This window comes from Rhinopithecus roxellana, chromosome 7 (assembly GCF_007565055.1).
Source record: "Rhinopithecus roxellana isolate Shanxi Qingling chromosome 7, ASM756505v1, whole genome shotgun sequence".
NCBI lineage: Eukaryota > Metazoa > Chordata > Mammalia > Primates > Cercopithecidae > Rhinopithecus > Rhinopithecus roxellana.
Genome location: NC_044555.1, coordinates 100,243,007 through 100,259,812, shown reverse-complemented (window position 1 = coordinate 100,259,812; position 16,806 = coordinate 100,243,007).

The window sequence follows — 16,806 nt, the reverse complement described above, 5'->3', positions numbered from 1 at the left end:
TCTACTTTGTCTCTCATATTGCTTTTCCCTAGTATATGTTTGGAAACTGTGTAAGAAAGTAGATCAAATATTTTCTCCATGCATTGTTTTACGGTAAAAGCCTGCATGTAGCACCATGCGATGTATGAGTTGTCTGCAAAGATTAAATCCTAAGTGGACATACATAGGACATGCACAGAAACCAGCAGAATCTGATGAATGGGTGGTATAGCAAGGAGCACATATAATATAATGCAGAGCATGCATTCTTTTTTTTTTTTTTTTTTTTTTTTTTGAGACGGAGTCTCGCTCTGTCGCCCAGGCTGGAGTGCAGTGGCCGGATCTCAGCTCACTGCAAGCTCCGCCTCCCGGGTTTACGCCATTCTCCTGCCTCAGCCTCCTGAGTAGCTGGGACTACAGGCGCCTGCCACCTCGCCCGGCTAGTTTTTTGTATTTTTTTTTAGTAGAGACGGGGTTTCACCATGTTAGCCAAGATGGTCTCGATCTCCTGACCTCGTGATCCGCCCACCTCGGCCTCCCAAAGTGCTGGGATTACAGGCTTGAGCCACCTCGCCCGGCCCAGAGCATGCATTCTAATGAAATATCTTGTTGCCAGTAGCCTTAGTTTGATTACAAAAATATAATTAAGTTTAATTTTAATGATAATAATAATGAAGGAGAAGGTAAGAAATAGGGAAGCCTTCAAGAACATAGATTCCTTCTTTACCATGCTATGGTAGGATGGTCATCCCCTTCTCAGATTGCTATTCACCCAGTATGAACTGGTGTAGGCATTTTAGTTATTTATAGCTGACATCCATTTTGACAGAGCCAGTCTCCATTGTGTTTGAATTGGTACCCATGATCTATTTTGAACATTTAAGTGTGTGTTAATCAAAACTACTAGATTGAGTCTTGCAATGGAGCATAAGAACAAAGCTGAAGTGTGAAGTATCATCACTGATTGTAGAAAATATATATATATATATATATATATATATATATATTTTTTTTTTTTTTTTTTTTTTTTTTTTTTTTTTTGAGATGGAGTCTCGCTCTGTTGCCCAAACTGGAGTGCAGTGGCCGGATCTCAGCTCACTGCAAGCTCCGCCTTTCAGGTTCATGCCATTCTCCTGCCTCAGCCTCCCGAGTAGCTGGGACTATAGGCACCCGCCACCTCGCCCGGCTAGTTTTTTGTATTTTTTTTTTTTTTTTTTTTTTTTTTTTTTAAGTAGAGACAGGGTTTCACCGTGTTAGCCAGGATGGTCTCGATCTCCTGACCTTGTGGTCCGCCCATCTCGGCCTCCCAAAGTGCTGGGAAGAACATATATTTAAAATTATTAATTTCCAAAAGAGTGGATGATAAAACACAAATATGGTCAGTTTTCAGAAATATTGCAGATACATATAACATCCTGTTACTAACCCTTAGAAATTTGGATAAAATATAACCCTTCAGGATGATACAAAAATTCCAACTTGCCAGAAAAAGAGACTGTAACTATCAGGGGTGGGGTGCAGTACAGTCAGACTGTGTAAATTAGGATTGTGGGTTTTCATGACCATGTAACAAAGGAGATGAGGTCTCAGGTGTTTGTGAAATGAGGTTTTGGAATTATAGATCCCTGAGGAGAGCTGGTACCCTTGAATTTCTAACGTTTAGTAAAAGGGTGAACAACAACAAAAAAAATCATACCCACAGAGAAATGGCAAGGAATTTAGCTCTTTGCCTGAGATTTGGGTGGAAAAAAAATCTCCTACAAGGATTTGTAACTATAGGCTTACAATTCGCTTGTGTTTGGAGTTTCATTTTGTATGACCTCCAAACTTAGAAGGTAGCAAAAAATTGGTTCTGAGCTAGTGTCTCCCCTGAGTTTCCTGGCAGAAGCAAAGTCAAAAGAGCTTTTGAGGAACAGGCAATAAAGGCTACAAGGTATTGTTGCAGAAAAAGTAACCCTTTATACGACAAATTCAAAATAAAATGTTACCAACACATGACTAAACAGTTCACCATGATGAAAGTCAGTAGACACAGCAAACAATAGAATTATATCCCTAAAAATTAGACATAGGAGAATACAGATACAGGAGATAATTCAAAATTAATGTTTATCATAGTGACTAAAAAGAAGTCAAAATCCTAAGAATTGAACAAGAGGCTTTGAAAGCGAAAGATTTACAACAGAAAAAATAGAAGTTTTAGAAAGGAAAAGTATGATTTGATTTGTGGGCTAATTATTGGATAATATGGAGCTACAGAGATTAGTAAACTGATAAATAGACTGAGGCAGTCACTCACAATGTGACAGAGAGGGATGAAGGGATGGCAAAATATGAGAGGTTAAGAGACATGTGAATGAAAAGATTCAACATATATCTAAAAGGGGTGCTAGAAGGTATAATTAGCATGGTGGAAAAGCAATATTCAAAGAGATAATGGCTAATAATTCTTCAACACTGATAGAAAGCCTGATGCAGATTTAAGAAACTCAGCAAGCATCAAGCATAGTAAGTGAAAAAAAGGAATCCACATATGTAATGAAACTGGAGAGCCCCAAAGAAAAATGGATAATGTTAAAAGCCACCAAAAAGGCAGCTCATCTATAAAGGAGCAGCAAATAGAGCAACTATAGACTTCACAACAAAAATAATTGAGGCCATTCTTGTGCATATGGCAGTCCAATTTTCCCAACACCATTTATTGAATAGGGTATCTTTTTCCCACTGTATGTTTTTGTTGACTTTGTTGAAGACCATTTGGCTGTAAATATGTGGCCTCATTTCTGGGTTCTCTAGTCTATTCCATTGATCTATGTGTCTATATTTTTAAAATTATTCTTAAAGTTCTGGGATACATGTGCAGAATGTGCAGTTTTGTTACATAGGTATACACGTGCCATGGTGGTTTCCTGCACCCATCAACTCGTCAACTACATTAGGTAGTTCTCCTAATGCTATCCCTCCCCTAGCTCCCCACCTCCGACAGGCCCTGGTATGTGATGTTCCTCTGCCTGTGTCCATGTGTTCTCATTGTTCATCTACCACTTATGAGTGAGAACATGCAGTGTTTGGTTTTCTGTTCTTGTGTTAGTTTGCTGAGAATGATGGTTCCCAGCTGTATCCATGTGCATGCAAAGGACATGAACTCATCCTTTTTATGGCTGCATAGTATTCCATGGTGTATATGTGCCACATTTTCTTTATCCAGTCTATCATTGATGGGCATTTGTGTAGGTTTCAAGTTTTTGCTATTGTGAATAGTGCCGCAATAAACGTATGTGTGCACGTGTCTTTATAGTTGAATGATTTATAATCCTTTGGGTATATAGTCAGTAATGGGATTGTTGGGCCAAATGGTATTTCTGGTTCTAGATCCTTGAGGAATCATCACACTGTCTTCCACAACTGGTTAACTAATTTACACTCCCACTAACAGTGTAAAAGCATTCCTATTTCTCCCCATCCTCTCCAACATTTGTTGTTTCCTGACTTTTTAAAGATTGCCATTCTAACTGGTGTGAGATGGTATCTCATTGTGGTTTTGATTTGCATTTCTCTAATGATCAGTGATGATGAGCTTTTTTTCATATGTTTGTTGGCTGCATAAATGTCTTCTTTTGAGAAGTGTCTGTTTATATCCTTTGCCCACGTTTTGATGGGGTTGTACATTTTTTTCTTGTAAATATATTCAAGTTACTTGTAGATTCTGGATATTAGCCCTTTTTCAGATGGATAGATTACACAAATCTTCTGCCATTCTGTAGGTTGCCTGTTCACTCTGATGATAGTTTCTTTTGCTGTGAAGAAGCTCTTTATTTTAATTAGATCCCATTTGTCAATTTTGGCTTTTGTTGCCATTGCCTTTGGTGTTTTAATCATGAAATCTTTGCCCATGCCTATGTCCTGAATGGTATTGCCTAGGTTTTCTTCTAGGGATTTTATGGTTTTAGGTCTTAGGTTTAAGTCTTTAATCCATCTTGAGTGAATTTTAGTATAAGGTGTAAGGAAGGAGTCTGGTTTCAGTTTTTTTGCATATGGTTAGCCAGTTTTCCCAACACCATTTATAAAATAGGGAATCCTTTCCCCCATTGATGGTTTTTGTCAGGTTTGTCAAAGATCAGAGGGTTGCAGGTGTGTGGTGCTATTTCTGAGGCCTTTGTTCTGTTCCATTGGTCTATATATCTGTTTTGGTACCAGTAACATGCTGTTTTGGTTACTGTAGCCTTGTAGTATAGATTGAAGCCAGGTAGTGTGATGCCTCTAGCTTTGTTCTTTTTGATTAGGATTGTCTTGGCTATATGGGCTCATTTTCAGTTCCATATTAAATTTAAAGTAGTTTTTTTTTTTCTAATTCTGTGAAGAAAGTCAGTGGTAGCTTGATGAGGATAGCATTGAATCTATAAATTACTTTGGGCAGTATGGCCATTTTCACAAAATTGTTTCTTCCTATCCATGAGCATGGAATGTTTTTCCATTTGTTAATGTCCTCTCTTATTTCCTTGAGTGGTGGTTTGTAGTTCTCCTTAAAGAGGTCCTTCACATCTCTTGTAAGTTGTATGCCTAAGTACTTTATTCTCTTTGTAGCAATTGTGAATGGGAGTTTGCTCATGATTTGGCTCTCTGTTTGTCTATTATTGGTGTATAGGAATGCTTATGATTTTTGCACATTGATTTTGTATCCTGAGACTTTGCTGAAGTTGCTTATCAGCTTAAGGAGATTTTTATACCACTACCATGCTGTTTTGGCTACAATAGCCTCATAGTATAATTTGAAGTCAAGTAACGTGATGTTTCTACCCTTGTTGTTTTTGCTCAGGACTGTTTTGGCTATTAGGGCTCTTTTTTGTTTTTACATGGATTTTCTATCTCTCATCACATACAGAAACCAGCTCAAAATGGATTAAAAACTTAAATGTAAGACCTGAAAATAATAAAAAAAAAAAATCCTAGAATAAAACCTAGGAAAAACTCTTCTGGACATTGGCTTTGGCAAAAATAATTCATAACTAAGACCTCAAAAGTAAACCCAGTAAAAATAAAAATAGACAAATGAGATGTAATTAAACTAAAACGTTTCTGCACAGAACAAGAAATAATCAACAGAATGAACAGATAACTTGCAAGATGGGAGAAAGCATCTGACAAAGGACTAATATCAAGCATTTACAAGGAACTCAAATGTCTCAAGAACAACAACAAAAACAGCCTCATTAAAAAGTGGGCAAAGGATGTGAACAGACATTTTAAAAACATTAAAATGGCCAACAAGCATATGAAAAAAAATCATCACTAAGAATCAGAAAAATGCCAATTAAAACTACAATGAGATACCATTTTATACTAGTCAAAATGGCTATTATTAAAAAGTAAAAAATAATGGATCCTGGAAAGATTGCGGAGAACAGAGAATGCTTATACACCACTGATGGGAATGTAAATTAACACAACCTTTATTGAAAACAGTATGTAGATTTCTTTTAGAACTAAAACTTGAACTGCCATTTGATCTAGCAATCCCACTACTAGGTATCTACCCAAAGGAAAATAAATCATTTGTATAAAAAGATGTTCATACTGATATGTTGAATGCAGTACTATTCACAATAGCAAAGATATGAAATCAACCTAAGTGTCTATCAACGGATGACTGGATAAAGAAAATGTGGTACATATGCACCATGGAATACTATTCAGCCATAAAAATAAATCATTTTGCAGCAGAATGAATTTTGTTTTTTGGATTTCTTTTGCAGCAACATGGATGGAACAGGAGGCCATTATCTTAAGTGAAATAACTCATAAACAGAAAGTAAAATAATGCATGTTCTCACTTGTAAGTGGGAGCTAAATAATGTGTATACATGGGCGTAGAAAGTGGAATAATAAATATTGGAGATTCAGAAGGGTGGCAGGGTGGTGAGGGATGAAAAATTACTTAATGGGTAGAATGTTCCCTCTTTGGGTGATGACAACATTAACAGCCCTGACTTTACCACTACATAGTATATCCATGTAATAAAATTGCACTTGTGGCCCCCAAATCTATAAAAATAAAGAAAAAGAAAAAGAATGAGGCTAAAAGAGAAAGGAATATTATCTTCAAGAGCTGAGGAAAATAACAAATCTAGAACATCTATACTCAATATCATAAAAGAGTATGAGCAAAATAAATGTAAATGTCCCTGAACACTGAAATAATTTACTACTCATAGAGACTTAGTGAAAGAACTACTAAAAATATATGTGCTAGAAGAAAGAAAATTGAATCCAGAAAGAAGTTAGATGCATGAAGCAATGGTGAACAGTGAAATTGGTAAATAGAGGTAAATGTAAATAAGTATCATGTAAAACAGTAATAATGTTGATGAACCACTTACAGGTTACAAGTATGATAGTTTGAATGATGTCCCCTCAAATTCATATGTTGAAGTCCTAAGCCCCAGTACCTGTGTATTTGACCTTACATTTGGAAATATGTTTGTTGCAGATGTAATGAGTTAAGATGAGGTAATCTTATCTTGGATAGGATAGGCACCTAATACAACATGACTGATGTCCTTATTAAAAGGGGAACTTTGGACACAGAGACATGCACACAGGGAGGACGTCATGTGAAGACTGGAGATAAGCTGCCACATACCTGCAAAAGGAACAATTAAAAGCTAGGGGCAGGGCCTAGATACAGATCTTTTCCTAAAGCCTGCAGAGAGATCATGGGTCTGTTTACTTGATCTTAGACTTCTAGCCTTCAGAACTGTGAGACAATACATTTCTGTTGTTTAAGTCACTCAGTTTGTGGTACATTGTTACAGCAGCCCTAGCAAACTAATATAAAGTACAAAATAGATTAAGACTCTTGAAAACTGTAATAGGTAAGTATAATCAGAATTGTATTTTCTCTAAGGCTTTTGTATTATAGTCTAGGAGGAGTAGAGATGTTGATCAACTTTAGACTTCAAGTCAAGTATGCATGTTAAAAATCTAGGAGTAATCAAGAAAATTATTTAAATAGAATCTGTATATCCAAATCAGTAGAAGAGGACAGAAGGGAATTGTAAAAACTCAATATGGAGCAGGAAGGAGAAAAAAGAAGAAAATAAAAAGAGTGATAAGTAAGACATACAATGGTAGAAATAAATTCAAGTATAAAATTAAGTTCAAAATGTAAAAGAATTAAATTCATATGCCAAAGGCATAGAAACTCATATCAAAAATTTTTAACAAAATTATAAAGCTTTAGAAGGCTAGTAGAGCTAGATCATTGTCCCAAGTGTTGGTTGGAGGGTTGTTGAGATTTCACATAAATAGTTGGAATTTTAACATGGGAGCAATATCGTAACCAAGGGGTGAGCAAACAATAGCCCACAGCCCAAATAAGGCCTGCTAACTTTTTTTTTTTTTTTTTTTTTTTTTGTACAACCTGCAAGCTAAGAATGGATTTTATGTATTTTTAACTTTTTATTTTAGATTCATGGGTACATATACAGGTTTGTTATATAGGTAAAGTCATGTCATGAGGGCATGTTGTACAGATTATTTTGTCACTCAGGTACTAAGCATAGTACCCAATAGTTATTTTTCATTTTTTTAATCTTCTCCCTCCTCATACCCTCCACCTTCAAGTAGACCCCAGTGTGTGTTTTTCCCCACCATGTATCCATGTGTTCTCATCATTTAGCTCCCACTGATAAGTGAGAACATGTGGTATTTGGTTTTCTATTCCTGTGCCAGTTTGCTAAGGATAATGGCCTTCAGCTCCATCCATGTTCCTGCAAAGGACATGATCTCATTCTGTTTTACGGTTGCATAGTATTTCATGGTGTTCATATTAAATTTTTAATATTAACTGTATGCTCTTGACCCGGGAGAAATGTAAAACAACACAGAATAATTGAAAATAAATGAATAAAAGAGATGGATGAGAAATATCAACTGAAAAAAAGCCAGCATTACAATGATGATGTAAGGAAAAAATATTTAAAGCAAAAAGCCTTATTAGGGAGATGGAAGGTCACTACTTAATGATAAAAGATAAAACTCACTATGAAAATATATATTTTAAACAAGTTAGTCTCAAATATATAAAGCAATATTTGAAAGAAATACTAGGAAACATTGAAATATTCACACTCATATTTGAAGACTTTTCTTTTTTTCAGATGGAGTCTCACTCCTGTCATGCAGGCTGGAATGCAGTGGCACAATCTCGACTCACTGCAGCCTCCATGTCCCAGGTTCAAGCGATTATCCTTCCTTAGCCTCCCGAGTAGCTGGGATTACAGGTGCACACAACCACGCCCAACTAATTTTTGTATTTTTAGTAGAGACAGATTTTCACCATGTTGGCCAGGCTGGTCTCGAACTCCTGACCTCAGGTTATCCACCCACCTCGGTTTCCCAAAGTGCTAGGATTAAAGGCATGGGCCTTTAAAGGCGCCTGGCCTATTTGAAGATTTTAACATCACTTTCAGTAATCAATATGAAAGGAGAAAAAAATCAGTGCTTATGTTAAACAGACTTGATTTAATGGACATAAAAAGAACTCAGGGCCCAATAATTAGAGAAAATATTAGAGAAATAATAATTAGAGAAAATACTTTTTCTTTTGAGTTACATGTGAAATATTTCTAAAAATTGACTGTGTACTAGTTGACAAATCTCAAAAATACCCCAAAGCCTCTATAAATAACACTTTCTCTGACCACACTGCAAACAAGGCATAAATCAGTTTAAAAATAGCAAAAAGTCCTTGTAAATTTTGAAATTAAAAACACTTTAATTCATTGATTAAGAAAATGTTATGTGGGAAAGTAGAAAATATTTAGAATTGAATAACGATGGCACAATATAGCAAAACTTGTGGGATGCTCCCAATGCCAGAGATGAATTTTCAGTGTAGAATGTGTAAGAGAATGAGAACTAACAGGAGCTGTGTCCACTTTAAGTAGTTAGAAAAGGAGCAATACAGTTGATTAGAAAAGGGAAGGAAATAGCAGGAGAAATGAATGAAATAGAAAACAAAGAAATGATACAGAATCAAGAAAACCAGCATTTGGTCTTTGAAATTATTAGTAGACAAACGTACCAAACTAAACTTATTGTAACATAGATTTTACAAAGAGACTTGACAAGTCATCAGTATTAGGAATGAAAAGGGAGATGCTACTGTAGATACAGTCAAATTTAAAAACACAGTAACAATACCCTGAAAAGCTTTGTACAATAAATAAATCATAGAATTGAACAAATGGGTACTGTCATGCAAAAATAAAATATATTAAAACTGCCTCAAGGAAGAATAATTAACCTGGACAAATCTAGTACCTACATTAAAGAAATTGTATCAATAGTCAAAAATCTACATACAAAAAAATCACCAGGCCTAGAGGATTTCACAAATTAGTTTATCAGATTTTTAAAGAACAGATAATCTCTATTTTATGTAACTTCTTCAGAGAATTAAAAAAGAGGGAAAATTCCCCTGAATTAATTTTTGGAGTCTAATGTAATCTTGTTACCCAAACGAGATAGATACACTTTGAGAAAAATAAATTACAGATTACCTCACATACATGGAGGCTAAATGTCATAAATACAATATAAGCAGGTTAAATCCATTAATAAATTTTACTAATGAAATACTACCTCATGCTGATCTGAATTTATGCCAGAAATGTTTAAGAATGGTTTAACTTTTTAAAAAATTATTTAATGTCTTTGATAATCCTAAAGAAAAAAAGTCATATAACCATCTCAACAGATTAAAAAAGTACTTAATATAATTCCATATAATTTGATTTTAGAAACTCCTAGCAAACTCCTAGAAAACTATACAAAAAACTTTTAAAATTAGATAAATGTTATTGACCAAAAACCATTTGAGACAAAGTAATCTTGCCCACTATCACTACTTCTAAGCAACAGGAAATAAGAATAGAAAAATGAAAGTTATGACTATTGGAAAGTAAACAACCCAAAACTTATTGTGAACAAATGATTGTCTTGATATAAATTTAAAAATAATATTCAGGGCCAGGTGCAGTGGCTCACACCTGTAATCCCAGCACTTTGGGAGGCCAAGGTGGGCAGATTGCCCGAGGTCAGGAGTTTTAGACCAGTCTGGCCAACACGGTGAAACCCCATCTCTACTAAAAATACAAAACAACAACAACAACAACAACAAAAACCGAGCCTGGTGACATGCGCCTGTAATCCTAGCAACTCAGGAGGCTGAGGTAGGGGAATCGCTTAAACCGGTGAGGTGGAGGTTGCAGTGAGCCGAGATCACACCACTGCACTCCAGCCTCAGTGACAGAGTGAGACTCCATCTCAAAATAATAATAATAATAACAATAATAATCTTATAATAACATTCAGGCAAACTGTTAGAACTAAAAAGAGTTCAGCAATGTTTCTTGATAAAAAATAGAAAACACAATACTGTAAAACTTCTAGAAAAACATATAGGAATTCATTTTCATGACCTAGGATTAAGAAAAGAGTTCATCATAAAAATTATAAACTTCTGCTCTGGGAAGGACACTGTGAAGAAGATGAAAAGGTAAGTCACAGACTGGGAGAAATATTGGCAAATCACATATACAATAAGGGGCTTGAATCCAAACTATATAAAGAATTCTCAATACTCAGGAATAAGGAAACCAACAACCTAATTAAAAAATGGGTAAAATATTTGAACAACCACTTCACCAAAGTAGACTTATAGTTGGCAAATAAATAAAGTACATAAAAAGATGCTCAACATTATTAGCCAGTAGGGAAATACAACTTAAGGCCATGATGGGATGTCACTATATGCCTATCAAAATGACAAAAATAATAATTTTAAGAATACAATTATCAGTGCTAGGGAGAATGCAGAGCAGCTGAAATTTGCATACATTTTCAGTAGGAATGTAAAATGGTACAGTTACTCTGGAAAAACAGTTTGGTAGTTTCTTATAAAAGTAAACATACTACTTCCATACAACTCAGCAATTGCACTTTTGGGCATTTATCCAAAAGAAATGAAAACTTACACACACAAACCTGTACATGAATGTGTATAGAAGCTTTGTCTCTAATAACCCCCAATTGGAAACAACTCAAATTTGCATCAACAGATGAATGGATAAAACATATTATGGTATATTTACATAATGAGACACTACTCAGCAATTAAAAATGAACTTTTGATTCACCCATCAACTTGGATGAATCATAAAGATGGTGTGCTAAATGAAAGAAGCCAGTCTCAAAAGGTTGCATACTGTATCATTTTGCTTATATGACATTCTCAAAAAGATAAAACTACAGTGACAGAATGGTTGCTAGGGTTTAGGAGTAGAGGGAGAGTGTGACTACAAAGGGATGGCATTAGGTAGTGTTTTGGGGTGATTGAACTGTTCTGTATCCTGATTCTGGCACTGGTTACATAAATCTATACATATATTAAAATTCATAGAACTATATAACAAAAACTCAATTTTACTGTATATTAATTTAGAAATAAAATTCAGAAATTTAAAAATTACTTCATAAAACGGAGGATATGTACAGTATCAGAAGGTTGATCATACATCCTAGTGGGCCTCAAACAGGCCCACTTTATGCTTTTATCCTGGTGTAATTATTAATAGTATCAATTGTAGAATTCTGCTTGAATGGTCAATTATATGCTTATCCTAAATATGAAACTGTATTCTTACTGTGAATATGAAACCATTCATTTTAATTTTAAAGTATGCAAGACAAAATTAAGAATATATTGCTTTTGTTTACCAGTTATATGTAGTAGCATAGAAATTGCATGGAAGAGAAAATCTTTAGGAAGAGAGGGATAAGAAAAGAATGGGGGCTTCAGCTGACATACATATGACAAAATTAGAAATAAAAAATTCAAAAATAAATATAAGGTGGCTCTCAATGGAAATTCTAGAAAAGAAGAAAATGGTATTTTGATTAACAGCTTATGTTTATGTTAGAACCTTGATCAGTTCTTAAAGCAAATGGGTGATAAAAATGGTGGTCCTCTTGGTTTACTGAAAAGTGAAATGATATGTGCTGATGTCACATATCCTCTGACTGTTCCTGATGAACCTACCTCATTCTCTGATATCCATGAATGGCAGTTGCTATAGAAGTCTGTGCATGGCAGTTACATGAACAATAACCATTGTGACAAAGGGAATCACTATTACCCTAATGCAAAGAGAGAAATTAGAGACACAGTAGCCACACAAAATTAAAATATATTAAATATTACTGTTGCCTACTTCTTTAATGGGGAAAAAGAGCATGTCATTAGTGTCAAGCACATCCCAGAGTAGGCTCTCTTTAGAAGAATAACTCAGTGCAATAATGTGAATTGCTTTGTCTTTGATTTTGAACATGATTAAATTGGCAGGCACTGGGTGGGAGTATGTTGTTCAGGATAGAACTTTGCATAACTGGTAACTGTAGCATTTTTCTCAGACACTATCCTCTCAAGCTATGATGCACAATGATACACAATGCTGTGATACGCAAGCTGTGATACACAATGTTAATTATCATCGTGTCAAGATCTCATCCTTAACATCTGCAGTGATTTGTGCTCCCTGCTCTCCGTCAAACCTTCTTAGCCTGGTATCTAAAACCCTCCATATTATGGCCCACCATATCTATCTAAACTCTCATACTAATGTTTCCCATCACACACCATTTACTGTAGTCATCTGTCTCCTTCTTTATCCTAGAAGCACACTGAGTTTTTCTCCCCTCCACACGTGTTGTTTTCCTTAAGTGGAATGCCCTAACTTCTCTTCCACACTAATCTAAACCCTGTAACACTCAATCCAAACCTCTCTGGTCCATGAAGCCTGTCTTGACTAGATCAACCTTCACTGATCTCCTTTGAACTATGGCACTTACTATTATGAACACAGATTTATAGTAGTGACACTTTCCATCTCCATCGTTTGTTGTTGTTTCTTTTTTTTACTTTTTATTTATTTTTTATTTTTTTATTTTTTATTTTTATTTTTATTTTTTATTATACTTTAAGTTCTAGGGTACATGTGCATAACGTGCAGGTTTGTTACATATGTATATTTGTGCCATGTTGGTGTGCTGCACCCATCAACTCGTCAGCACCCATCAATTCATCATTTATATCATGTATAACTCCCCAATGCAATCCTTCCCCCCTCCCCCCTCCCCATGATAGGCCCCGGTATGTGATGTTCCCCTTCCCGAGTCCAAGTGATCTCATTGTTCAGTTCCCACCTATGAGTGAGAACATGCGGTGTTTGGTTTTCTCTTCTTGTGATAGTTTGCTAAGAATGATGGTTTCCAGCTGCATCCATGTCCCTACAAAGGACGCAAACTCATCCTTTTATATGGCTGCATAGTATTCTATGGTGTATATGTGCCACATTTTCTTAATCCAGTCTGTGACTGATGGACATTTGGGTTGATTCCAAGTCTTTGCTATTGTGAATAGTGCCTCAATAAACATACGTGTGCATGTGTCTTTGTAGTAGAATAATTTATAATCCTTTGGGTATATACCCAGTAGTGGGATGGCTGGGTCATATGGTACATCTAGTTCTAGATCCTTGAGGAATTGCCGTACTGTTTTCCATAATGGTTGAACTAGTTTACAATCCCACCAACAGTGTAAAAGTGTTCCTATTTCTCCACATCCTCTCCAACAACTGTTGTTTCCTGATTTTTTAATGATTGCCATTCTAGCTGGTGTGAGATGATATCTCATTGTGGTTTTGATTTGCATTTCTCTGATGGCGAGTGATGATGAGCATTTTTTCATGTGTCTGTTGGCTGTGTGAATGTCTTCTTTTGAGAAATGTCTGTTCATATCCTTTCCCCACTTTTTGATGGGGTTGTTTGTTTTTTTCTTGTATATTTGTTTGAGTTCTTTGTAGATTCTGGTTATTAGCCCTTTGTCAGATGAGTAGATTGCAAAAATGTTCTCCCATTCTGTAGGCTGCCTGTTCACTCTGATGGTAGTTTCTTTTGCTGTGCAGAAGCTCTTTAGTTTAATTAGATCCCATTTGTCAATTTTTGCTTTTGCTGCCGTTGCTTTTGGTGTTTTAGACATGAAGTCCTTGCCCATGCCTATGTCCTGAATGGTATTCCCTAGGTTTTCTTCTAGGGTTTTTATGGTATTAGGTCTAACATTTAAGTCTCTAATCCATCTTGAATTAATCTTCGTATAAGGAGTAAGGAAAGGATCCAGTTTCAGCTTTCTACTTATGGCTAGCCAATTTTCCCAGCACCATTTATTAAATAGGGAATCCTTTCCCCATTTCTTGTTTCTCTCAGGTTTGTCAAAGATCAGATGGCTGTAGCTGTGCGGTATTATTTCTGAGGACTCTGTTCTGTTCCATTGGTCTATAGCTCTGTTTTGGTACCAGTACCATGCTGTTTTGGTTACTGTAGCCTTGTAGTATAGTTTGAAGTCAGGTAGCGTGACGCCTCCAGCTTTGTCCTTTTGACTTAGGATTGTCTTGGCAATGCGGGCTCTTTTTTGGTTCCATATGAACTTTAAAGCAGTTTTTTCCAATTCTGTGAAGAAACTCATTGGTAGCTTGATGGGGATGGCATTGAATCTATAAATAACCTTGGGCAGTATGGCCATTTTCACGAAATTGATTCTTCCTATCCATGAGCATGGTATGTTCTTCCATTTGTTTGTGTCCTCTTTTATTTCACTGAGCAGTGGTTTGTAGTTCTCCTTGAAGAGGTCCTTTACATCCCTTGTAAGCTGGATTCCTAGGTATTTTATTCTCTTTGAAGCAATTGTGAATGGAAGTTCATTCCTGACTTGGCTCTCTGCTTGTCTGTTACTGGTGTATAAGAATGCTTGTGATTTTTGCACATTAATTTTGTATCCTGAGACTTTGCTGAAGTTGCTTATCAGCTTAAGGAGATTTTGGGCTGAGACGATGGGGTTTTCTAAATATACAATCATGTCATCTGCAAACAGGGACAATTTGACTTCTTCTTTTCCTAACTGGATACCCTTTATTTCTTTCTCTTGCCTGATTGCCCTAGCCAGAACTTCCAACACTATGTTGAATAGGAGTGTTGAGAGAGGGCATCCCTGTCTTGTACCAGTTTTCAAAGGGAATTTTTCCAGTTTTTCCCATTCAGTATGATATTAGCTGTGGGTTTGTCATAAATAGCTCTTATTATTTTGAGGTACGTTCCATCAATACCGAATTTATTGAGCGTTTTTAGCATGAAGTGCTGTTGAATTTTGTCAAAAGCCTTTTCTGCATCTATTGAGATAATCATGTGGTTCTTGACTTTGGTTCTGTTTATATGCTGGATTATGTTTATTGATTTGTGAATGTTGAACCAGCCTTGCATCCCAGGGATGAAGCCCACTTGATCATGGTGGATAAGCTTTTTGATGTGCTGCTGAATCCGGTTTGCCAGTATTTTATTGAGGATTTTTGCATCGATGTTCATCAGGGATATTGGTCTAAAATTCTCTTTTTTTGTTGTGTCTCTGCCAGGCTTTGGTATCAGGGTAATGTTGGCCTCATAAAATGAGTTAGGGAGGATTCCCTCTTTTTCTATTGATTGGAATAGTTTCAGAAGGAATGGTACCAGCTCCTCCTTGTACCTCTGGTAGAATTCAGCTGTGAATCCATCTGGTCCTGGACTTTTTTTTGGTGGGTAGGCTATTAATTGTTGCCTCAATTTCAGAGCCTGCTATTGGTCTATTCAGGCATTCAACTTCTTCCTGGTTTAGTCTTGGGAGAGTGTAAGTGTCCAGGAAATTATCCATTTCTTCTAGATTTTCTAGTTGATTTGCGTAGAGGTGTTTATAGTATTCTCTGATGGTAGTTTGTATTTCTGTGGGGTCGGTGGTGATATCCCCTTTATCATTTTTTATTGCATCTATTTGATTCCTCTCTCTTTTCTTCTTTATTAGTCTTGCTAGCGGTCTGTCAATTTTGTTGATCTTTTCAAAAACCAACTCCTGGATTCATTGATTTTTTGGAGGGATTTTTGTGTCTCTATCTCCTTCAGTTCTGCTCTGATATTAGTTATTTATTGCCTTCTGCTAGCTTTTGAATGTGTTTGCTCTTGCCTCTCTAGTTCTTTTAATTGTGATGTTAGAGTGTCCATTTTAGATCTTTCCTGCTTTCTCTTGTGGGCATTTAGTGCTATAAATTTCCCTCTACACACTGCTTTAAATGTGTCCCAGAGATTCTGGTATGTTGTATCTTTGTTCTCGTTGGTTTCAAAGAACATCTTTATTTCTGCCTTCATTTCATTATGTACCCAGTAGTCATTCAGGAGCAGGTTGTTCATTTTCCATGTAGTTGAGCGGTTTTGATTGAGTTTCTTAGTCCTGAGTTCTAGTTTGATTGCACTGTGGTCTGAGAGACAGTTTGTTATAATTTCTGTTCTTGTACATTTGCTGAGGAGTGCTTTACTTCCAATTATGTGGTCAATTTTCGAATAAGTGTGATGTGGTGCTGAGAAGAATGTATATTCTGTTGATTTGGGGTGGAGAGTTCTATAGATGTCTATTAGGTCCACTTGGTGCAGAGATGAGTTCAATTCCTGGATATCCTTGTTAACTTTCTGTCTCGTTGATCTGTCTAATGTTGACAGTGGAGTGTTGAAGTCTCCCATTATTATTGTATGGGAGTCTAAGTCTCTTTGTAAGTCTCTAAGGACTTGCTTTATGAATCTGGGTGCTCCTGTATTGGGTGCATATATATTTAGGATAGTTAGCTCTTCCTGTTGAATTGATCCCTTTACCATTATGTAATGGCCTTCTTTGTCTCTTTTGATCTTTGATGG